This window comes from Odontesthes bonariensis, chromosome 8 (assembly GCF_027942865.1).
Source record: "Odontesthes bonariensis isolate fOdoBon6 chromosome 8, fOdoBon6.hap1, whole genome shotgun sequence".
Classification (NCBI taxonomy): domain Eukaryota; kingdom Metazoa; phylum Chordata; class Actinopteri; order Atheriniformes; family Atherinopsidae; genus Odontesthes; species Odontesthes bonariensis.
The window spans coordinates 26588798-26614290 of record NC_134513.1 but is presented as its reverse complement, the minus strand read 5'-3'; the positions used below and the strand labels follow the sequence as shown (position 1 = coordinate 26614290).

Here is a 25493-nt window from a genome sequence, read left to right as displayed (position 1 = left end):
TTCACTTTAACATCATTCTACTTCTTTCCACAAGTCTTTGATATAATTTTATTCCTTTTCTGCATTCCCGGTATTCCTGCTGGGTCTTTATCAGCGCGCCGAGCTCGTCCATTTTATTCCCCAGTGACCTCACGTTGCCAATTATTGTTGCTGGCACTGCAGGCTTAAATATCCTCTTCCTGGTTCTCCGCCAGACTCCAGCTCTGCAGCCCCGGCGTCTCCTCTGCAGCTCCTTCGATATGTCCTGCCTCGCTCCGGGCAGTAGCGCAGGTTTACACAGGGCTATCAGCTGGTCGCAGGTGTAAACAATGCCGTGGCTCACCGTGACAAAAAGTGATGAAAAGAGGAGAAAACAAACCAAAAAACTCCCGAAACAAAAAGTGGCCATTGTAGGGGATGTTTCTGAATAAATACTAAAAGAAAGAAACACAAAACTAAGAAAAAGTGATAAAAAGGTGAAAAAATCACCGGGAGCTGCTGCAACAGGCTGCTACCTAGGGTGCGCCAGGAAAAAGACCAGGGGAGATATTTTGGATCAGTTGCACGGTGAGGAGGCCTGAGGGAAGGTCCAGGACTCACAAGAAATAAACCATGCTGGTCTTGCATTGGTATTTCTGTGTGTCCACCCGAGAAGAGGTGTAGATTATGTCCTGTGAGAATCGGGGCAAGGGATGTCTGCTCACACTGCTTCCCCTGTGATCCGTTCCAGGACAAGCAGCATCAAATATATTGATATATCTTTAAAAGTCATGTGTTATGGAAGGGCGCCGACACATGTGCTGTTGTTGCTGATGTTCGTGGCCAGTATGGGGATTGAACCCATGACCTTGGCGTTATTAGCACCACGCTCTGACCAGCTGAGCTAACCGGCCTGATTTTGAGCTGCCCTATCAGCAAATTTGTGCGAGAATAAGTGCTCTCAGTGTTTTCTCTGTTACCTATTTAAGTCACACAAACATTCTTTACAGCTTGGCTTTGGTTTTGCGGATTTGGATATTATCAGCAGGTGAGATGAAAGACTTTTAGTTCTTCAAAAAATCCTTTCAATGCAATTATTTTATCATTTGTTATATGCACCAATGACTTGACGTGATAGAACTTACTCATTCAAGTCTCTCTTCTTTTTGTATAGATTGAGTATAGGTAGTAGGGGAAGCCAAGATCACTGCGCAACATCAGCTTAACTTTGGATTTTTTACCAGTAACAGACTGGTAAAGTCCTCTGACTTTAATGGCATGCCATTCAGAGGATTTCTGACATGGAGTACAACTAGCAAAGTACTTAGCAGTTTTCACCATGTGTTTATTTGGTTAGTACTTAGTACAGTGCTCTTGATTTCTGTACATATATGACAGCATGCAACTAAACAAGACAACCACGAAGGGACTCAAACCCTCAATCTTCTGATCCGAAGTCAGACGCCTTGTCCGTTAGGCCACATGGTCTCACATGAGTCACCTGGCCGGTACAGGGGTGGTCTGCTGCCAAGTGTGACACAGCCAGGAATAAAATTGTGCCTCCAAGTCTGAGGCTCTGATCCTCTGTTGGAAAAAGGTCGAGGGCCCTCTTCTTGCTTAGAACCAGTTGCTGCCTCAAGTGGAAGAGTTTAGGGATCAGACCATTTTGACCACGACTGGAGGATTTCATTCTACCAGTCGATCTTCCTTCCAACGCTCACCTCTGGTAACTCCTTATGAGTGGTGACTAAATGAATGAGATTGCGAATGCATAAGGGCTGAAATCATCTTCCACTCTGTGGTGATTAGGCTCACCCTCTTGGATCAGGGTGATAAGCGTAGTCATCTGGAATACGCTGAGAATACAGTCTCTGCCGCTCTTCTTTGAATGAAGCCAGATCAGGCGGTATGGGCATCTGGTCAGAGTATCGTGTAGATTCCCCCCACGGGAGATATTTTGGATCAGTTGCACGGTGAGGAGGCCTGAGGGAAGGTCCAGGACTCACAAGAAATAAAGCATTGCTGGTCTTGCATTGGTATTTCTGTGTGTCCAGCCGAGAAGAGGTGTAGATTATGTCCTGTGAGAAGCGGGGCTAGGGATGTCTGCTCACACCGCTTCCCCTGTGATCCGTTCCAGGACAAGCAGCATCAAATATATTGATAGATCTTTAAAAGTCATATGTTATGGAAGGGCAGCTACACATGTACTGTTGTTGCTGATATTCGTGGCCAGTATGGGGAATGAACCCATGACCTTGGCGTTATTAGCACCACACTCTGACCAGCTGAGCTAACCGGCCAGTTTTTGAGTTTCTCTATGAGCAATTTTGTGCCAGAATAAGTGCTCTCAGTGTTTTCTCTGTTACCTATTTAAGTCACACAAACATTCTATACAGCTTGCCTTTGGTATTGCGGATTTGGATATTATCAGCAGGTGAGTTGAAAGACTTTTAGTTCTTCAAAAAATCCTTTCAATGCAATTATTTTATCATTTGTTATATGCTCCAATGACTCGACGTGATAGAACTTACTCATTCAAGTCTCTCTTCTTTTTGTATAGGTTGAGTATAGGCAGTAGGGGAAGCCAAGATCACTGCGCAACATCAGCTTAAGTTTTGATTTTTTTACCAGTAATCCCACATAGTTAATTAAGAATTAACTAACATAATCAACACTAAATTATTCTAATAATTCTACAATATCAATCAACGGGACCATTTTGAATAAATGAAAAGGAATATACATATGCGTGTACTCGAATCACATTAAATGATTAAATTAAATTACACGATATTGAATTCAACAACACTACAAGTTTTACATTGCCATCACACTTGTCCACTGTTCGCAGTGCATAGGTGCGAAAAACCCACCGGCTGCTACTTTCGTAACTTTCGTAACTCATGTTCTTATCTTGGGAAAATTCACCTACGGCCCCCCCCACTGGCGACCGACCATTTTACCAAGGTCGCACTCCGAACAGTTGACTGACACAATTGGCAATGGACATATCAGTGATCAGTTTTGATTGATAATACACATAGACTGAATACACCACCTTCAAATCAGTTAATCACCGTTTTGTATCGAGTACAATACATAAAATTATGGATTATCACACAACAATAGTAATAAAATGCAATGTAATGCAGCTCCTCCAGTCCCGTCCCATCTCCTGTACTCTGGTGTCGTCTGCTTCTGGCCGAACATCCGTCCGGCTGGGTCTGGAACTGCTAAGCTAACTCTGGGAGGAGAGGTCGCCAGTACGTCACTCCCAATCAAAGAGATCTTCAGCATCTCTTCTCCCTGTCAGACTAAACTTGGTTCCACCCTCGAAGAAAGAAACTTGTGAACCGTCCGTTGATAACCTTCATTCGTTGACCCGCTCTCCCATGTGTTGGTCCTCAGACCTGGTCTCGCATGGTCATCTGCCTCCTGATTCCTTCCACTGTTCGTTTGAACATCACTTGCAGCAAACACCTTCTCAGAATGGGTATAATGCAACACCCCAATAGGGAAACCATCCTCACTATCAACAATATTGCTATTCCCGCCTTAACTGTCATCGCTCCCCCTTCTCCCAACATCCCAAACAGACCAGTCCACCACCGTTCACCTCCACCAGCATCACACGTCAGCTCCTCTCTCCGTTCTCTGAACTCCTTCACGGCCGTTGTAAACGCTCCATGAGCCGCAGTGTTCCCGGGTATAAATGTACAACATTTTCCCCAACCATCTGGCAAACACCAATTTTCCCTTCTAATATCCATTCTAAAACTTGTCTGTTCTACCAAGCCATCATACTCGTCTCATGTAGTTGTTCTCCAAAGCCTGCAAACCCTTCACTCGTGTAGCTAAGAATTCCCTGTTGGTTGTATTATATGTAATTAGTCCACTCCCCATTTTGTCAATTGTGATCCACTGCAAACCAGCCTCAAATCCAGCTGCAACCTCCCTGCGTGCTTTGAGCTCAAAGGAATCCCTCTCGGCTGTCATATTGCATCCAAGTAAACGTGCTTATCCCTGATGTAGCCATTACTAGATCTTTTAACTCTCCCTTTTTCCACATCCAAACCTCGCATCTCGTTTACCTTGTCATACACTAACACAACCGATGTATTCATCCTCACCAGTGCCCAAAGACCTATCCACATGTTGGGTAGCACATTTAACAAAACATGATCTCCACACATCCAGTAACTCTCAGCTACTGGGTGTGTCTGATCCCCAAAAAGATATAGAGTTAAAATGATCATTTCTATATTTTCACATTTTGATCCAAATAAATAAATCCCAATAAATCTTGTTTTCATTTAACAGTAGTACTACCTACGTGAGTTCCAAAAGCATTCAAACTCACCATCGTAATCTACTCTATCATCAGTGGGAGGCCCATCCTGTGATGTACTCAGATTAAATTCAGCACAAGAAGACTCCAATTTGTGGCCCTCCCTTATTTTGAAAATAACTATGTAATTTATTTGGCCCAAACATCAATCCGCATTTAATACCACACATAGGAAACAATAACCATTTATCCTCTGCCGATGTGAACCTACCTTCTCTGCATTCCCGTTGCTGGACCACTGCACAGTCCCTGAAGGTGTGTGGCTCTTGAACAACAACAGGCAATGCTCCTGGAGCGTCTGCACATATGAGACACTCCGTCGCTGTCAGTTCTCTCGTAATGTACCATGCCCAACTATACCACATATCCTGTGCTGCCTTAAACCATCTTCCACAGTTACACTGTTTTCCCGACTTTACCTGTGCATGTACACTCCGTCTGTTCTTGGATTAACATGATTATTCTGTCCTGTAGTGCTAATGGTAGCAAATCCCCCTAGCCTTCCCCAAAAAATCTTTCTATTCTTACAACCATTGTGAACAACTACTTCTGACCCGATCTGACATGATCTTACCAGATTGCCCCTTTGTTGTGGCGTCCAGAGGCGTTGATCTGGTCGTCTCCTCCACCGGACCCATGATCCACCCCTCCTCAAATCATTTATTCCATGAACTTAAATTCAAGCTTAGCAGATACCTCTTCACGACTAGCTCTAGTGTGTATTGCTGGCAAAGTTTGTGGCGTGGCATGGTCTGAGTGGGTGTGTATTGTTGCATCATACTCATCTGACCCAGGCTGGCTACTTCCCTGCGGGGTGGCTTCATCACGGGACCCTTCCAGCCTCTCCTGTCTGCGGGATCCCGTCCAACATCTCCAGGCTTCGTTCTCCTGAGCCCATGCTGTCGGCCAACACCCACACCTGGATGCTCACAGTGTCAGAAATCTTAACCTCTTCCTTTTGTTCATCCTTTCCCTCGGACTCGACTCCGTCTGTGTCTTTAGTCCGAACCTTAGTGCAGTGATTCAAATGGTACCATGTGTTGCTACCTTCCACTTGAACTGCTGTTGACGTTGCTCGCACCATTGTGTACGGTCCTTTCCGTCTTGGCTCAAGCCACTTCCTCCGGAACACTTCGATGTGCACCTGGTCGCCTGGCACCACTGGTCTCTCAACCGGCTGTTCGAAACTCAAGTCTCTGGACTCCTCCTGTGGATAGATTGTTCTGTGGATTGCAGTTAGTTGCTTCATGTACGCTGTCCACTCTGTTTGCACCTGCTCAAGTGGGAACTGAGGTGCCGGCATGGGTCGACCCGTTAGCATTTTATGCGGTGTTAGTGCGTGACTCTATGAGTCTGCATAGGACATCTCATTAGTGCAAGCGGCAAAGCATCTAGTTAGTTTAGTTGAAGCACAGATTCAATTCAATTTCACTTTCCAGGTTCCATTGATCCTCTCATGCATCCCTTGACTCTGTGGATGATAAACGGCCCCACAGCGCTGCTTGATTCGCAGCTGCTGCAGAATGCCTCTTGCACTTTTATAAACAAACACTTAACCATTATTTGAACTAATCTCTGATGGAATGACAAGTAGATGAATCAATTCTCTTACCAAAAAAAATTTATGACTATTTATCCAATATGTATGACCAATATCCTTGTGATGGCGCGACCTCTGGCTCCAGTAACACCATTGGTGCCAAAACAGCAAGCTGGCACTTTGATGCTACTTTCGCTGCTTCATCAGCCGCGTTATTACCTTTACCGACCATTTTGTTACCTTCACGATTATTTGACACTGTATCACTGCCAATTTTCAATTTTCATGACTGCAATCCGCTCCTTCATTTGGACCTCCTGTCGCACTGGACTTCCGTCTGACCTCCTGAACCCTCTCTGCTTCAAAACTGCTTCAAACAAATAGCAAATATCATGAGCATATGCAGAATCTGTGTACACATTCGTAACCTTACCTTTCACCAGTCAACATGCTTCCGTTAATGCCTTCAGTTCAGCCAACTGTGCCGAACATGGCCGTTCACACTTCTCAGCTTTCACCGTCACAAAGTTCTCCACCTTCCTGTTTCATAACTGCAAAACCTGCATGATTACCCAAATGATCTCACAACATGAACCATGCACAACATAAGTGACATCAGCCTGCACAAGTGAAGTTGCTCCTAAGTCAGGTCTCAGTCTAATGTATCTCACAGCTTCTGACACACGCTCATGTGGTTCTCCTTCAAACTCACGTGGAATGACATCCGCAGATCCCGATGTAGCACACTTCTGTATTCACATCTGGACGTGTCAAAAGATGCACAACCTGCAAACATCCTGTCCGAGTCACAACATACCTACTCTGATTTCTTAGTTCTGAAATCTTATGGTTTTTATTGGAGACATATAAGAAAAATGGCTTCTCATAGACTAATGTTGCCCGTTTCGGATGACTCTTGCTAATTCTGTTTCAAATTTTCAAAGGCTAACTTAGCCTCGGTTGTCCTCTCCAGTTGTGCTTTCAACTTTTGATCTTTGGATCTTTCATGATTCCTTCCAGAGGAAGCGCATTTTATTGCATAATCCTCCCAAAAGAAGATCATACTTGTTGTATTTTAATTTGACTTATTTATTCATTTGTTATTTATTTATTTATTTTGGACATGGCGCTTTTCTTACTCCCTCCAAGTGGGATGGAGAGATATCAGTAATTCCCTATGGGCTAAATAGATACTCTAATTCAGACTATCAATGCTAAAATTTAAATTAGAAACTTTGTTCCGTTCAAATTTTAGAACTTCGTAATAGTGGCACATTTAAATTTTAAATTCAGAAACTTTGTTTTGTTGTGTCCTAGTAACAGTGACCTATTTAAATTCAAGTTTTAGAAACTTAGTAGTCGTGACACATTTAACTTAAAAACTTTGTTTTGTTTTGTAATAATGACACACCTGAGGGCGGTTTTTAAACCCTTTTGAGTACGTCTGATGTAAGTGTACTTCTTACCTCTATATGTCAATGTAAACCAATACTGGGATTCCTCTGCCAGAGGAACGCCTTGGACCTGCCGGGCCACTTGCTCCGCCCCGCAGGGACTGGCCACGGTCCTGCCGAACACTCGGGTTTCTCGGTGCTCTCGGACAGCTGTAAACAAAGTGTCCCCTCTCGCCACAGGCCCAACATGCCCCCGAGGACCTTCGTCCTCCAGGTGCACCTCTTCTTGACCTTTGACAGGGTCGACGATGGACTTGCCTCTGTGATGGCTGTTCAGCGGCCCCCACTGTTATGGCCTCATTTCGTACTTCTTGCTTTGCTTGCAGTTCTTCTAACTGCAACCGTGCAAGTTCTCTTTGCATATCCTTCTCCTGCTCCTTCCGTTTCAGTTCTTTTCTGTATTTGTTTACTGCATGCACCACGTGGTCTCGGAATTGTCCATGTGACATTGAATTCAACCCCACCACATCCTCCAGCCTCCCCTGAACTGAGGCAGGCAGAGCCTCTTTGATGGAAATTCTGAACAATGTCACCCAAGCTGGGCTCTTCTCGATTTCTCCCTCAGACTCTTGTGTCCATTTCTTCAATTGTTGTGCAATGTACACAGCCGGACTCTCTGTTCCTGACAGTGGTTCCCCCTTTAATGCTTCGAGGTCCACTCCCGCAGGAAACTCAGCTCGTAACGCTCTCCAGAGTGCAGCTCGATATGCATTAAGCTCGGTGGCTTAACATCCAGTCATTCTCACTGTGTCTCAAAATGCTCTCCTTGGTAGAAGTTCCAAAACACACTGCCCACACTGCCTTAATGTGTCCCACAGACAACAGTTTATGCACAGTCTCTTGTTCAAAAGCTCTTATCCATCTACTTGCACCTGTGTGAATGTCCGGCAGTCTGGCAACCAGCCCCCCTAGGTCGAGCGTCTGCCACGGCACATACTGTCCCTGCGTCATTTCTATCAAACTCGGTGCTGACGCTGTTGGACTCTTATGTTCTTCAGAAGATGCCTTTTGAACTGGAGATGCCAGTTCTGGTGATCTTTGGTATTGTGGGAGTTGTCCCCTTGCCTGATCCGAATTACAGACGGTGTCTGGCTCAGGAGCTCCATGACTGCTTGATGTAGCTATTTGTGGTTCTGGACGTTCATGAGATATTTTGTGATCTTTTATTTCAGAATCTCCTTGTATGTTTACTGCTCCTGGCAGTGTTGGATATAGCTCTGCATTTTCAAAGAAATGTAAAACTTTTAATTCAAGCTCTCTCTTTCCCTGACTCTTTTTGCTTTCGTCCTTTGATTTGTAAGCTTTAATCCTTTGTTCCATAATCTTACAGGTAGTTACATTGAGATTGCCACCTTTTGGCCAGGATGAGACGTTATTTTTTGTTCGTTTTTCCCATTTTAGAGATATCTTTTTAATATCTTTGGAATGTTCAGGATGTTTGGCGCTGATGGTTATTGTTGGTGTTACATCGATTGTTTCACCTAGTTAGTTCCCTTCTATTGACTTTTGACTTTTTCTTTACTTATTTATTTCCTAAATTTTCCTTATTTATTATTCGTATTCCCCCTTTTCTTTTTCTTTTTTTTTGAAAGTCAATTTAAATTAACTTAATTATTTAACTCTAATCAATGCTAATTTAATGCTCGGCTAAATTTAGCTTAGATGCAGCTAATTATTGGATTGGATATTGTCAATGCTAATGTTAAGGTTAGCCTATGTTAGCTTTGAAAGCTTATGCTCTGGGTTGTTTTTTTTTTTAATTGAACCAATGTTAATTCAATGTTAGGCTAATTTAGCTTTTTGACTTCTAACCAATGCCAATTGCTGTTAGCTTCCTAGCTGTTGCTAATAAATGCTAACCTATTGCTAATTAAGATTTAAACCAATATTTGCCTTATTGCTATTGCTAATCAATGCTAATTGTCTTTCTAATCAATGCTAATTATGGCTAACAAAATGCTAACAAATGCTACTAATGCTAACCAATGCTAACTATTGCTAATCAATGCTAATTGTATTTCTGATCAATATTAATTATGGCTAACGAAATGCTAACAAATGCTACTAATGCTAACCAATGCTACTTATTGCTAATCAATACTAGCTTCCTTGTTGACCAATGCTAATTGAATGCTAATTATGCTATTCAACGCTAGTGATTGCTAATCAATGCTAGTTATTGCTAATCAATACTATTAATTGCTAATTAACGCTAATCAATGCTAAACAATGCTAGTTATTGCTAATCAATACTAATTATTGCTAATCAATACTTGATGTATTGCTAATGCTACGCAATGTTAATTTATTGCTAATCGAAAGCTCAGTTAATGCTTACTCTGTTTGAAGTGACTCAGGCTAAAGGCGTTGCCCCAACTTTTGCTCACATCCGGACGTTGCCGATCCAATCCACACACAATGTCCTCCACCAATCCAGATGATCCAATGTACGTCACAGCTACGTCAATTCTGACCAATGAAATAAAAAAAATTTTTTTGACCAATGAAATCTGAACACACCTCTAAATCTATCTCCAATGAAACACGTCTGAGACACGTAACTACTAACCAATAAAATATGAACACACCTCTAAGCCTGCCTCCAATGAACCACGTGAATTGTAACCAACCAAATATGAACACACCATTACATCTACTTCCTAGACTGTTATTAACTCCTCCCAAGCATAACAATTGAACCAGACATAACAATTGAACCTCACCCCAACTCAAAATGGCGTTTGTCCCACTTTTTGTGACAAGTTAAGAAAGAGGAAGAAATACAAACTTTCCAGCTGGACAGAGAAAAAATACAAACCAAACAACACAGAAATAACAGTTGCACTATTCTTCACCTCAAAATGGCATTTGTTAAGAAAGAGAAAGAAAAAAAATTTTACACGCTGTGGACAGGGAAACTACAAATCAAAAGATACAGAAACAATGCATAAGCGAAAAACTTTCTTTATCAGGAATGTCACATTCACGTCGAACGACGTGATGAATCAATGGCCTAAGGACAGAAACTCTCCCTTAGGAATTGCGAAACCAACATTTACTCGACTGATAACAACTCTGCAATTAGCACATTACCTAAAGAAAACTAATAATTATTACAGTTCAACCATAAAGTGCCCCTGGAAGACACAAGGAAAGAAAGTGTGATCACACACGAACATTTGAAGCAGCAGAAAACTGTCAAGGACAAACCACGCGCCTAAACACCAGCCGCGGGAGCGCGCAGCACTCTCTGTCTCCCCCTGAAATCCAAACACCTTCAACAAGTCCGTTGAAAATAGAACTTTAGAAACTTGACACCAATCACAGCAGTATTCAATAATTCAATAATAACAAGGTGCACTCAACCAACATACACAATCTTAAAGAAATCAACATTCAGCGTTTAAAAATCACAGCACTTCACTGTAACAACTCCTTATCTCCACAAGTTATTAATGTGGCAACTATAACAATTAAGCAAATTATAACAATGAAGCAAATTATAACAATGAAGCAAATCTGAGTTTAACTTAAAATACTACGAATACTCAAAAGTCAAGGGATGATATGAGTCAGAACCTTTTTTCTTTTCTTCTGTTTTTTTACATTCACATAAAACAGCAGGATTTCACACACATTGACAGACAACAGAGACCGGTCCCACACACTCACACCAAGTCAGTCGATCAAAGTTTTGTCAGTCACCGTTCAAATCTTCACATTTTTAAATTATCAATTTCTTTCATTTAGACTTTTAATTTTTCAGGAGATGTTGGTGTCGGCAATATATGGAATACAAAATGTGTTTTCCCTACAAGCCTTGTGATATAGTTTCTTGACCAAAGCAACAGATGCTGACGTGTATTTATCAGCTTCGCTGTGACCTCTCAATAATAATCTCCTGTGGCCAATTTCATAAACGAATTTGAATTTTCTTCTCAAAATGTCTTTATACTGAGGTCTCGGATAACTCCAAAGAGTTCTAGGCAGATATATAAAATGATATAAACATATATACTTAAAATGTGCTCCTCATAGAACTGGATTTTTTCATTTCAGAGTTTTTTTGAAAGCCTGATTGATTCAATCGTTGAACTTTAATGTTCGCCAGTCAATCAATTATCAGTATTCGTTTTACTCCTTGACTAGTGAAAATAATTTTCACGTATGTTTAATGAGTCTAGTGTACCCCGTACTCCCGTCAGTGTTCCTCTCCCCAATGCATTGAAGGATGGCTGATAAGACGCAAGAGGTACTATTGGCGATTGCTCAACAACCTACCCGCTTCTTTACAGCTATTAATTAATCCAGTTTGAATTCATCCGATTCACAATTTGCCGGAGCGCAGCGACTATAGTCCTTCTTAATTACCACAAAAATACAACAACACAAGCCAGACCAACTGACCACAGCTGTCTGCTTTACAACTCACATAAGCTGCTGTTTACCCAATTTTTATCCCAATTCACACATTTGGCTCCTCTTGGCCCAAAATTTCCCAAACAATTTCAACAGCCCCCCTGCGCAGAAGTAAACAATGGAAGAGCTTACCGTGTGCAGGATCCGTCTCTCTCCTGTGTTCTTTTAAATTTGGGGAAGCCGGAAGAAGCCGTCAGCTGTGCTCCACTAACAGAGATCAACTGTAATGGTAGGAACAAAATCCCACCTGCCGGCTTGTTACAGCTGATGTCGGTTGTCGGGGCACAGAGGACACGCTCCGCCGGGATCCAGATGCAAACTCTCACGAATTCGGGGTCACCATTATGTTGTGGAGAAATTAGAGTCGAATCCCGCGTTGGTCAGCCGTCCATTGGGGAGTTTATTGAACAAACCGTCACAGCAAATGTGCATACAGAATGTACAAAATGTCCGACGAGCTCATTTTGTGACACCCTTTTATACCGTTTTATCATAACAAGTGTACGTGGCCCTCTCTGGAGGCGCCTAGCTTTCGCAGTTTATCATCAACACGCTCATTCTAACTATCAACAATATTCATATGAACCAGTCAACAAGGCCCAGGATGTAACTAGGCCAGAAGTCATGAGCATGTCATGACATCCTTCTCCCACACCGGGAGGGGTTCGGAGTAGAACCGCTGCTCCTCCGCATCGAGAGGAGTCAGATGAGGTGGCTCGGGCATCTAGTGAGAATGCCTCCTGGACGCCTCCCCGGTGAGGTGTTCCGGGCCCGTCCCACTGGGAGGAGGCCCCGGGGAAGACCCAGGACACGTTGGAGAGACTATGTCTCTCGGCTGGCCTGGGAACGCCTCGGGGTCCCCCCAGAGGAGCTGGAGGAAGTGGCTGGGGACAGGGACGTCTGGGTCTCTTTGCTCAAGCTGCTGCCCCCGCGACCCGATCCCCGGACCAGAGGAAGATGATGGATGGATGGATGGAAACACCTGAAAAGGTAGAGAGAGGGGTGGGTAGGGATGGAGAGATGGCAGAGGTGTTAACATTTAAGCGGTAATGCTTTATTAAGTAGCCCCTCTTTTCAGCACAAAATGTGCAGTACTTACACATCTACTGCATAGGAAGTTTTTTTGTCTTAAAAATCTGAAAGGAAAGAAAAGTTTAGCATTAAGCCCAGCAAAATAGAAAGAAAAAACAAAAACACTAACATGCAGTATCAGACTTGAAATACCAGAGCTATAGAAAAAAAGAAATCCTTGCGAAAATCTATCTAATTGTCAAGCTTTTAATCATTGAACTTCTCTAAGATAAGAACAGCTACCAAATGAACACTGCAGTACAAAAGGTAAATGTGGTGATATCCCAGTCACCGACACACCTGTCTTTGACAAGCACAGACTGTTATTGTTGGTGGCGCTGTTAAATTAGGACGATGCTAACTTTAGCCGCCAACACCACAGTCAACTAACTTAATGTTATTTTATTAAACAATCCTCACGTAACACTAGTTGATACTCGTAGCTGTGCCGTTTCCATGGTCATGTGAATGCCCTCCTGTTCATGGCAACTCGCAAACCGCCGGGATCAGTCTCTCATGTGAGTCACTCGAAAAATCATTGGTCTCAGAAAAAAATCAACTTCAACAGCGGGTGTGCGTGTGCACGTGACAAGCACGCCTGTGACAATATACTCAAGTTTCTCCTCAACTTTAACGTGAGAAAAGTCTTTGATGTTCCCTATTTTCAACACCGAGGAAGAAATATAGAAAAAATAATAAAGCATTGACCAAGTTTCATCCTACGTTATGACCCACATTATATAGCTCCGCTAGCGTTAGCCGACATTGCTACACACATCATTACTAGCAAGCACAAAAAACATGGCGCCCACTTACAGAAAGAAAACGGTCTAAACAAGGGTAAAATATTACTCACCAAATGAGTGTGCCAAGCACGAAAATGCTGATAAACACGAGTGCCGTTGCAGCGATTAGGTCCAGCTCAATACGGTTCAGCTCCACGTCGTCCGTTGCGGGCATGTTGTTGAAATGTACCGTCAAGTGTAGAGAGGAAAGATTTGCGCATGCCCACAAGTCGAAAAAAAAAAAAAGCGGGCAAAGTTTTCAAATCCATGACCGAAGCAAAAGTACTAATACCACTCCGTGAAACTACTCTGTTACAACATAAGTACAGGTCCTGTAGTGGAAATTTCAATAAAGTAAAAACATATAGCCACAAAAAGAAATGCTTAAGATATTAACACTAAAAAAGTAGCATACTCAATGTTTCCCTCTGAAATGTAGTGGAGTAAAAGTAGAAAGTAATATGAAAATAAATTTAAAAAAACTCAAGTAAAATGCTTAAAGTATGTTGTACTTAAGTGCAGTATTGAGTAAATGTACATTACATTTTATCTACATTCCAACACATAAAATAAGCACAATTATCAAAAACTTACTTTTTCTAAATGAATCCAGCTCAAGTAGACTGAGCTGCTGATATTTTCCAACCACAAATTACAAGTAACTTACTAAAAGCGAGTGTTAATAGCAATTTGATACAAACTGATTTAAGTCAATTTACTATTTCTCATTAAATACGATGTTTGCATTTACAGTGTACAGGGGGGTCAACATATATCTGAATCATTAAACATTTTGATAATACTTTTATAAAAGTCCAATTAAGTCTTTAAAAACATATTGACATGTATCCACCATTATTACTAATTAATACAAGAAGGAATAAACATTTAATTTCAGTCAGAAATGCGCAGCGTAAGTGAGCCAAAATTGTTCATCATGTAAAAAGTTTGCCTTCTCATGCAAAATAGTATCAATTTCATGGCAGTGGGATTAATATGCTAACACTTCCACATCACAACTTATGTTTAAAATAAAACTAGGTCATAAAGGAGCAATGTATTGTTGGTATTAAGTTGACTGTAAAAAGGCATGTTTTATGTCGTAACTAAGACTTGTTGCTTTTAAAACATAGACACACACACACATCTCTCTCTCTCTTTCTATGTGTATATATATATATATATATATATATATATATATATATATATATATATGTATTTTATATAGATAGATAGATACTATATATATAAAATATATATATAGTGTGGTAAACAGTAATTCTATATGAAATGATTTCAAAGAAGACATTGAAAATATAAATCTCATTAAACCACTACATTATAAAATGTTCCACATTACATATAAAATTTTAATAATCCTAGTAAAGTTAACATTAAATTGGAAAGCCGTACTTACTTTCAAGGCAAAAACACCACACGACACAGTGTCTTGTTGGATGGCATGTGGAACAGTGTTGCACGTCCACCTCAATACTTTCATTCCTTTACTCCTCATAAATGCTCTTGGTGGGTGGTAACATTATTAAATTAACATTTCAGTGATCAAATAATGACTTTTTTTTTTTTTCAAATCGTTTTTTATTGTGAAAAGCATTTCAAAATGACACATTTATATACATTCAGAGTTTTGTTTTAATCAGGAGATAACACAAACAATAACCCACATATAACAGACAACAAATAGCAAAACACAAAACCCACCCCACCCTCACACAAACACACAACCCACCCTGGGACTTCCTGATCTATTACACTGTTGAGGCATTAAGAAATTAATATGGATAAACAAAAAAAACATATTAACAAAATCACTGAATGTATTGGAGAAGGGGATACCAAATCTCTTTGAAACATTTTAGCAGAAGGGGTCTCACTTTTCTTCCAAAATTGTAAGAGAAGTTTCTTAGCTGTAATTAACATGTATGATAGCAATTTTTGTTGGAATACTGAGAGTGAATTAAACTTATCTGACACGCCTAGCACCACCAAAATTGGATCTGGTTCTAGTGAAGTCTCTATCATATCTGATATTGACTTAAATATCTGGACCCAAAATGGTGAAACCTTGGGGCAAAGAAAGTAACTGTGAAGTAGAGAGGCTTCATCTGCCATACATTTATCACACAGTGGCGAGATTTCTGGGAATATCCTGTGTAGTTTTGTTTTTGAGAAGTGGAGTCTATGGATTATCTTGAACTGAATCAAACAGTGTCTTGAATTAGCAGAGCATTTGTGGTTGTTTTCCAAAGCATCATCCCAGAGTTCTTCACTTATTCCCTCCCGAAATTCTTCTTCCCAAAGAGTTTTAATACCCTGAGTAGATGGTACGGACCTGCTTAATAATGCAGAGTAAAGTGTAGAAATGAGATGCTTAGCTTCGCCTCGAAATACAAACAACACGTCCAAAGTTGTGGGTTCCACACGATCTAGTTTGGGTACATGTTTCCTCACATATTCCCTCAAATGTAGGTATCTAAAGAAATTATTTTTATGTAGACCATATTGACTTTGAAGTTGACTGAAAGAGGCAAAGTTTTTATTTATGAAAAGGTTTCCAATGTTCAGAATACCCAGCTCTCTCCATTGTGAGAAGGCAGAGTCCATACAGGACGGAGGAAAAGATGGATTTTTAGCTATAGGTAAAGAAAAGGACAGAGATTTAGCGTTGAACCTTGACTTAATCTGTTGCCATATGCGAATGGCATTATGGATTATACAATTATGACTATAGGAAGCCTTCTGAATTTTTGTTGGTGCTAATACCAGTGTGCCAATATCATATGGAGCACAGTCTGCTCTTTCCATTGCAATCTAGGTTGGATCTATAAAAGTGTGATCCAACCACATGATCATAATGCGGAAAGCACAGGCCTGGTAATATGAAAAGAAATCGGGGAGACCCATACCACCATCTAACTTAGACCTGCACAGATGTGTTTTTTTTATTCTAGGTGTTTTATAATCCCACAAAAATGGAGTTATAAGTGTATCAAGATGTTTAAAGAATTTCTTTGGGAGAAAAATTGGGATATTTTGAAAGAGATATAAAATTTGAGGGAGAAAGACCATTTTTATAGCATTAATTCTTCCTGCTAGTGAAATAGGAAGTGATTTCCAAAACTCAATGTTTTTCTGCAGCTTAGATATTAATGGAGGGAAGTTGTACTTGTACAGTGATTAAGAGTCCTTAGTGACTCTGATACCTAAATATGTAAATTCTTGCAGTGATATCTTAAAATTGAACCCCTGTAAGGCTGAAAGGTTGTGTGTTTTTACAGGCATTAATTCGCTCTTAGACCAATTGATCCTATAACCTGAAAAACTTCCAAAGTGAGATATCAGTTCTAGTATGGCTGGTATTGAAGACAAAGGTTTAGTCACATACAATAATATATCATCTGCATAAAGGGAAATCTTACTTTGTGTATTATTGATGTCATATCCATGTATACGGGCTTCAGACCTGATCTTTTGTGCCAAAGGCTCAATGGCAAGGGCAAATAGTAAAGGCGATAGAGCACACCCTTGTCTTGTACCTCTGAGCAAGATAAAAGGTGAAGAAAGGATGCCGCTTGTTAAAATTCTGGCACTAGGTCTGTCGTACAACACCAACCACTTTTTGAAACCGTTACCAATTTTATATTTTTTCTAGTGCAGCAAATAGATAAGGCCATAATATTTTATCAAATGCTTTCTGTGCATCTAATGATAGGATAACTAAATCAGAAGAATTATTTTTCTGAGAGTAAATTATGTTAAAGAGGCGTCTAAGATTAAAGAAGGTGTCATGCGGCCAAAGCCAAAATAAGGGAAAAGACTCAAAAGCAGATTTCACCAGGGCAACACAGGTTTATTAAGGAGGCTGGGAGGGCGCTGAGAAGAAGTATCCTGGGCTGGAACTGTTTGGAGATGATATGAGAGAATGAGTTCAGGTACATCCAATCCAGATAAATCCAGAAACAGAAGAGTGAGGTTATCTTACAGTCTGAGAGGGGAAGTACTGAGATCGGCTGGCTGGGTAGGAGAATCTGGAGTCGTAGGAGGGTGAGCAGGCAGGGAGAACCAGGTGAGTGTTCTGAAGGAATGGAGGCTGGTGTGGTGAAGAATCCAAGCTGGAACCGAGAGGAGAGTCCAGGAACTGGGAGCAGGAATCTTGCTGTGGGAAGCGAAGAAGATGTTAGCAGCAATAGGAACTTCAAGATTACTAGAGCTAGGGTTTCGGGGCCTGATTACCACGGAATATGGTTTGACGATCTGGCAAAGACTGGTGCTCCTGCTGCTGCTTAAGAAGGCATCTTGATGACTGCAGATGGAAAGCAGCTGTGGCAGCAGGCTGCAACCAGACTCCGCCCTGGTGTTCAGTGAAGCCTGCTCAGCCCAACCTACAACTCAGAACACAACCAACCAGATCATGACAGTACCCCCCCCTCAACGGCTGCCCCCTGGCACGCCGCATGACTCACCCTGACGGGAGCGAAGAAAATCCGAGACCAGGGATGGGTCCAAAATACGGGAGCGAGGAACCCAGGAACGTTCCTCCGGACCATAACCCTCCCATTCGACGAGGAATTGGCGACCCCTCCCACGGCGACGGACATCCAGGATTTGCCGGACAGTATAGGCTAGTAGGTCGTCAATGATCCGGGCGGGTGGTGGGGGGGGTCGGCCGGAGGGCACAGGGGACTAGAGACCACAGGCTTGAGCTGAGAAACATGGAACGTGGGATGGATCCGGAGTGCAGCGGGGAGCTTCAACCTAACGGCTGTGGGGCTGATGATAGAGTCAATTTCAAAGGGCCCAATGAAGCGTGGAGCGAGTTTCCTGTTAGTGGCTTTCAACGGGACGTCTTTGGAGCTCAGCCAAACTGTCTGACCTGGGGCATAAGGAGGGGCCGGACGTCTATGGCGGTCAGCCAGGCGGCGATTCCGGTCCGCGGTGCGCTGAAGGGCCTCCCGAACAGTGTCCCACGACTGCTGAGCCCGCTGAAGGTGGTGCAGGACCGAGGGAACCTCTAAGTCTTCCTCCAGCTCGGGGAAAAGGGGTGGTTGGTAACCCAGAGAACTCTCGAAGGGGGACTGACCGGTGGCTGCTGAAGTCAGGGAATTGTGGCCATACTCGACCCAGGGAAGTTGTTGGCTCCAGGAGGAGGGATCCTTGGTGGTGACACACCTGAGAGCTGCTTCCAATTCTTGGTTGAGGCGCTCGGTCTGGCCATTAGATTGTGGGTGGTACCCCGAGCTGAGTGATACCTTAGCCCCTAAGGAGGTACAAAATGCTTTCCAGACTCGGGAAATAAACTGAGGACCCCGGTCAGAAACTATTTCAGAGGGGATACCATGGAGCCTGAAAACATTTTTAACGAGGAGGTCTGCAGTTTCTAGGGCAGATGGAAGTTTCTTAAGAGGAATAAAGTAAGCAGCCTTTGAGAATCGGTCAACTACAGTGAGAATTATGGTGTGGCCTTGGGAAGAAGGTAATCCGGTTACAAAAGCAACAGCTATATGAGACCAAGGTCGTCCAGGAATGGGTAAAGGTTGAAGCAGACCGGCGGGAGGTTGATTACTACTCTTACTGCGGGCACAGACAGCACAAGCCGCTATGTACTCACGGGTGTCAGCATCCATAGAAGGCCACCAGAAATACCTTCTGAGGAAGGAAATGGTACGTAGGGAACCCGGATGGCAGGTGAATCTGGCTGTGTGTGCCCAGTGGATAACTGCAGAACGAGCTGAAACAGGGACATAGCGCCGATTAGGGGGACCGGTTCTTGGATCAGGATCTAAACCGAGACCCTGTTGAATCTGGTCTTCCACCGCCCAAGTAACCCCCACTACACAGGACCGAGGCAGGATACGATCAGGGTCAGTGGTACCACCTGAAGAAAACTGTCGAGAGAGAGCGTCCGGCTTGACATTTCTGGTACCCGGGCGGTAAGTTAAAGAAAAGTTGAATCTCCCAAAAAATAGAGCCCAGCGAGCTTGCCTGGAATTAAGCCTTTTGGCATCTCTCAGGTAGATCAGATTTTTGTGGTCGGTCCAAACCACAAAAGGCTGTTTAGTGCCTTCAAGCCAGTGCCTCCATTCCTCTAACGCCAGTTTGACAGCCAAGAGTTCTCTGTTGCCGACGTCATAGTTGCGTTCTGCTGAGGTTAGTTTGCGGGAGAAAAATGCGCAAGGATGCATCTTTCCTCCCGACTCAGCTCTTTGCGAGAGCACCGCTCCAACCCCAGAGTCTGAGGCATCCACTTCAACCACAAACTGGCGCTCCGGATCGGGTTGGATAAGGATGGGGGCTGAAGTGAAACGGTGCTTGAGGGTAGCGAAGGCTGCCCCCGCCTCAGGAGACCAGTGGAACGGCCGCTTGGTGGAGGTTAGGCGGGTTAAAGGAGCTGCGACTTGACTATAGCTCCGTATGAAGCGGCGGTAAAAGTTGGCGAAGCCCAGAAAACGTTGCAACTGTTTCCGAGAGGTGGGAGTTGGCCATTCTGCAACAGCTTTAATCTTTAGGGGATCAGTCTTCACCTGCCCACCCTCAAAAACATAGCCCAGGAAGGTGACAGAAGGTTTATGGAAGTCGCATTTCTCCGCCTTTACATAGAGCCGATTCTCCAGCAGCCTCTGTAGCACAGCTCGAACATGCTGTTCGTGTTCCTCCAGGGAAGAAGAGAAAATGAGGATGTCGTCCAGATACACAAACACAAAGATGTTAAGGAAATCTCTTAGGACATCGTTAACCAAATTTTGAAACACTGCTGGGGCGTTGGTTAAGCCAAAAGGCATAACTAGATATTCAAAATGGCCCAATGGTGTATTGAAGGCAGTTTTCCACTCATCTCCCTCACGTATACGCACTAAATGATAGGCGTTACGGAGATCCAGTTTGGTGAAGATCTTGGATCCTTGTATGGGTTCAAATGCCGAGGTGAGAAGAGGTAAGGGGTATTTATTCTTTATGGTTATCTCGTTTAGGCCACGATAATCGATGCAGGGGCGAAGGGTCTTATCCTTTTTATCCACAAAGAAAAATCCAGCCCCTACAGGTGAAGAAGATGGACGGATGATACCAGCGGAGAGGGAATCCTTTATATAAGTCTCCATAGCCTGTCTTTCGGGACGGGATAAGTTGTAAAGCCGACTGGAAGGTAACGGCGCACCAGGGTGTAACTCAATGGCACAGTCGTAAGGTCTATGGGGGGGCAAAGAAAGGGCTTTATCTTTGCTGAACGCCATAACTAAATCATGATAGGTAGGGGGTATAAGAGAAAGGTCGACTGAATCGTCAGGCTGAGGGGGTGGTTGACCGGAGGAGGGGAAAGCAGATTTTAAGCAGTTGGACAGGCAAAACAAGCTCCAACTCTCAATTCTCTGGCCGGCCCAATTGATATGAGGGTTGTGAGCAGCAAGCCAAGGGAAACCTAAAACCACAGGGTTGTGAGCCACTGGAAACAGGAAAAATTCTAGCTGCTCCTGATGGTTACCAGATACCATAAGGGATATTAATCCAGTCTTATGGGTGATGGTTGCCAGGGAGACACCATCCAGTGCAGAGACAGAAATCGGATTAGGAAGGGGAATAATAGGCAGACCCAGTTTTGAGGCCAAACTAGGATCTAAAAGATTCTTCTCCGAACCAGAGTCAACCAAAGCTTGAGTCGCGTGGTTAATTCTTTCGTAAACCAGAGAGACAGGTAATATAAGGCGAGGAAGATCGGGTAATTTAGTTCCGCCCACCTGTGCCCTCGCAGTTACTGGTGGGCGTGCTCGTTTGGGCGAATAGGACAGGCGGCGATGAAGTGCTTGGGCGAACTGCAATACAGACAAACTTTGCTACGCAGACGTCTGGATCTTTCCTCTGGGGTTAACCTGGTACGTCCTAATTGCATTGGTTCTGAATTACCAGCTTCCGCAGCAAGAGGACTGTGTTTAACCAGTGAAGTTGGAAACTGGGGCGGAACGGAACAGGAACTCTCGTGAGAACCGCGACCAAGGGGCCGATGGGAGTTGAGGTTTCTTTCCCTCTGACGCTCCCGAAGGCGGTTGTCAATGCGTATCGCCACAGAAGCCAACTCCTCAAAGGAAGATGGTTCGTCACGGAAGGATAACTGATCCTTTATCTGGTTATTGAAAGCATTTTGTAATATACCCCGCAAGGAGTCTGAACCCCAGCCGGTCTCGGCTGCGAGAATCCGGAACTCAATGAGGAAGTCCGAAACTGATTTGCTCCCCTGACGTAAATTGAGAAGACGTTTGGCAGCATTATCCTCTCTAAGAGGATGGTCAAAAGTTTTACGAAACTCTTCAGTGAATTTGTCGAAGGAAAGGGAGTCTATGGGGTTAGACTTAAGAAAAGCTAATGCCCAAGCTAAAGCGTTACCCTTTAGCAACCCCAAGACGTATGCCGTCTTGCGGAATCACTGGGGAAGGAGCGAGGGGAACGAGTGATAACCAGCGAACACTGGAGTAGGAAGCCCTCACACCCCCAAACATTACCTGAATAACTCTCTGGAGTAGGAAAGGAGGCGTCTCAAAATAACGGTTCCAGAGGAGGTGCAGTGGGAGACGGGACCTGCGGAGGAGCAGCAGATGGGTTAGCGACGGGAGGAGCGGAGGTGAGTGTTGTCAAATGAGCGTTAATCTGAGCCATCATGTTTAGGACTTGATCAAGGCGTTGGTTATTTGCCTCTTGGCGGTCATTAAGCGCCCGAAGTGCTTTCTCATGTTCGCCAAGCAATGAGCCTTGGTTGGATAAGGCTGCCCTGAATGAATCTGCTGAGTCCATATTTTTGGCCAGATCATGCTGTCATGCGGCCAAAGCCAAAATAAGGGAAAAGACTCAAAAGCAGATTTCACCAGGGCAACACAGGTTTATTAAGGAGGCTGGGAGGGCGCTGAGAAGAAGTATCCTGGGCTGGAACTGTTTGGAGATGATATGAGAGAATGAGTTCAGGTACATCCAATCCAGATAAATCCAGAAACAGAAGAGTGAGGTTATCTTACAGTCTGAGAGGGGAGTCCATCCATAGGAGGGGAAGTACTGAGATCGGCTGGCTGGGTAGGAGAATCTGGAGTCGTAGGAGGGTGAGCAGGCAGGGAGAACCAGGTGAGTGTTCTGAAGGAATGGAGGCTGGTGTGGTGAAGAATCCAAGCTGGAACCGAGAGGAGAGTCCGGGAACTGGGAGCAGGAATCTTGCTGTGGGAAGCGAAGAAGATGTTAGCAGCAATAGGAACTTCAAGATTACTAGAGCTAGGGTTTCGGGGCCTGATTACCACGGAATATGGTTTGACGATCTGGCAAAGACTGGTGCTCCTGCTGCTCCTTAAGAAGGCATCTTGATGACTGCAGATGGAAAGCAGCTGTGGCAGCAGGCTGCAACCAGACTCCGCCCTGGTGTTCAGTGAAGCCTGCTCAGCCCAACCTACAACTCAGAACACAACCAACCAGATCATGACAGAAGGAGTGTCTGTTTGGTATAAAACCTGTCTGGTCCGGATGAACAAGTTTACTAATTAAAGAGTTAAGTCTGAGAGACAGAGTTTTAGCTAGTATTTTTTGGTCAGATGTCAAAAGTGATATGGGTCTATAGTTGCCCACTTCCATTGGGTCCTTCCCTTTCTTGGGTAATACTGTTATGATGGCCTCGTTAAGTGAGGGAGGTAAAGTGCCATCTTCATTTGCTTGTGTATCCATTCTTAGAAGTTAAGGAGATATAAGATCACTGAATTGCTTATAAAACTCATTAGGAAACCCATCAGGCCCTGGAGTCTTACTATTTTTCAACAATTTAATTGTGTCCTGTATTTCTTCAACAGAGAGCTCTGCATCAAGAAAATCCTGATCTCGTTGTTCTAAAGCGGGAAGGTCACAGCTGTCCAGGAATTTGTCTATAATAGAACAATCTACTGTTTCAGAAGAGTATAACTCCTCATAAAACTGTTGAAACCTTTGATTAATATCTTTGTAGGAAACCAATATATCCCCATGTTCTGATTTTAGTTGATTTATTGTACGATCACTCTCCATCTTCCTAAGTTGTCTAGCAAGCAATTTATGAGGCTTTTCCCCAAATTCAAAATACTTTTGTTGCGTGAACAAAAAAGCCCTGGTTATATAGTCTGACAGTATCTGATTGTATCTATACCGCAGTGAAAGTATTTTCTTGTATTTGTCAATAGAAGGGCATATAGCATTTTCTCTGTCCATTTGGTTGATTTGTTTTTCAAGGTCAGTTAGTTCAATCCGTCTCCTTCTCTTTCTTTCAGCCTGAAAACATATTATGCATCCTCTAACAGAAGCCTTTAGTGTTTCCCACAATATAGATGGTGATGTTTCAGGTAGATCATTCATTTCAAGAAAAAAGGTAATTTGTGACCCAATATATGTACAAAACTCTGGCTCTTTCAGGAGTTGTAGGTCAAGTCGCCACATCCTATCTCGTTTAGGTAGGTCATTAAGCTTTAAAGAAAGTGAGACAGGAGCATGATCTGAAATAACTATATCATGATATTTAACCTTATCTATTAGTGATATTAATTTTGAGTCTGCCAGGCAATAATCAATTCGTGTATATACATTGTGAACATTAGAGTGAAAAGAGTAAGCCCTCTCTTGTGGATGAAAAATACGCCATACATCAAAAACATTTGAATTTTTCAAAAATTCCTTTAGAAATAGGCTAGATTTTGAAGATGGTGCTCTACGACTTGATGAGCGATCCAAATATGGGTCTAGTACCAAGTTCAGATCACCTGCTATAAACAGATTAGTATGGGAGACATCAGGAATCTGAGAGACAACATGTCTAAAAAAAGAAGGTGAGTCAAGGTTTGGCCCATAAATATTGACCAGAGTGATTGGAAGTGAATACAGTTCACCTACTAATATAAGAAATCTACCATCTCTTTCAGCAATAGTGGTTTTGTGGGTGAATGGAGTACCTTTTCTAAACAAAATGGCTACACCTCTAGCTCTTACTGCACATGTTGCATGATACATTTGGCCAATCCATCTACATCGTAATTTAATATATTCATTCTTATTCAGATGAGTTTCTTGCAGAAATATTATGTCACTGGACAGTGTTTTTAAATGTGCTAGGATTTTGCCCCTTTTTACTGGCTGGTTCAGACCTTTAACATTCCAGGTGACTACAGTAATTTGTCTCCCCTTCCCCAGTTGTGTCACATTACTTTGTGACATTCTAGCAAAAAGAAAAGCATTTTCAGCCTCATTAACCAAATCAAAGTGTCAATTTGTTTTTTAAGGAAGACCTACCCCTCCCACCCAATGAACTCAGTGTCTGGCCTATACTAAAGAACCCTTCATAGTAAGGCGCGACCCCTCTAAGGAAGTTACATAAAGAGAAAAAAGACAAACATATAAGTTGTTAAACACGACATACCTAAAATACCTTCCTAACCTAACACTTCTTAATAAGAAGTAAAATAGCTCCAGAACTAAAAAATATTTTTTTCTAACCATAATAGACAACATTACTAGTCTACACAAGCATTTAGTATGCACCAACAAGTAGACATAATCACCACGTCATCAGGGAATAGAACGCCAGATCTAGACTGTCCATCAATCTTCCATCCCACCATCTGGGCGGTCGTGCCCAGACGGACGGTCTCCTCTGGTCTTGTTACTGAAGTGGCGCTCGGCAAATTCACAGGCTTTTTTGGCATCTGTATACACAGTCTCCGTACCATTGAAAGTCACTCTCAGCTTCGCCGGGAAAGCCATTCCATATCGAACTCCTGGTTGGTCTCGGAGAAGTTCCTTGGCCCTATTAAACGCAGCCCTGCGCTTCACCACATCCGGAGTAAAATCAAGGAAGATATGATTGCTCTGTTCATTAAAGGAAAGATCTCTTGGTAATAGTGAAGTCGTGCGATAAG

General features: G+C 42.9%; 1 protein-coding gene and 2 non-coding genes across 5 annotated transcripts in view; all 3 read right to left on the bottom strand.

Moving 5' to 3' along the window:
- LOC142385517 (NLR family CARD domain-containing protein 3-like) overlaps positions 1-25493 on the bottom strand; it is a 369716-nt gene that overhangs the window by 127686 nt on the left and 216537 nt on the right. The gene's annotated exons all lie outside the window — the stretch shown is intronic.
- On the bottom strand, positions 799-872 carry trnai-aau (transfer RNA isoleucine (anticodon AAU)). Its single transcript has one exon. It is a non-coding gene; the product is annotated as a tRNA-Ile (tRNA).
- Positions 2185-2258, bottom strand: trnai-aau (transfer RNA isoleucine (anticodon AAU)). The gene has a single exon. It is a non-coding gene; the product is annotated as a tRNA-Ile (tRNA).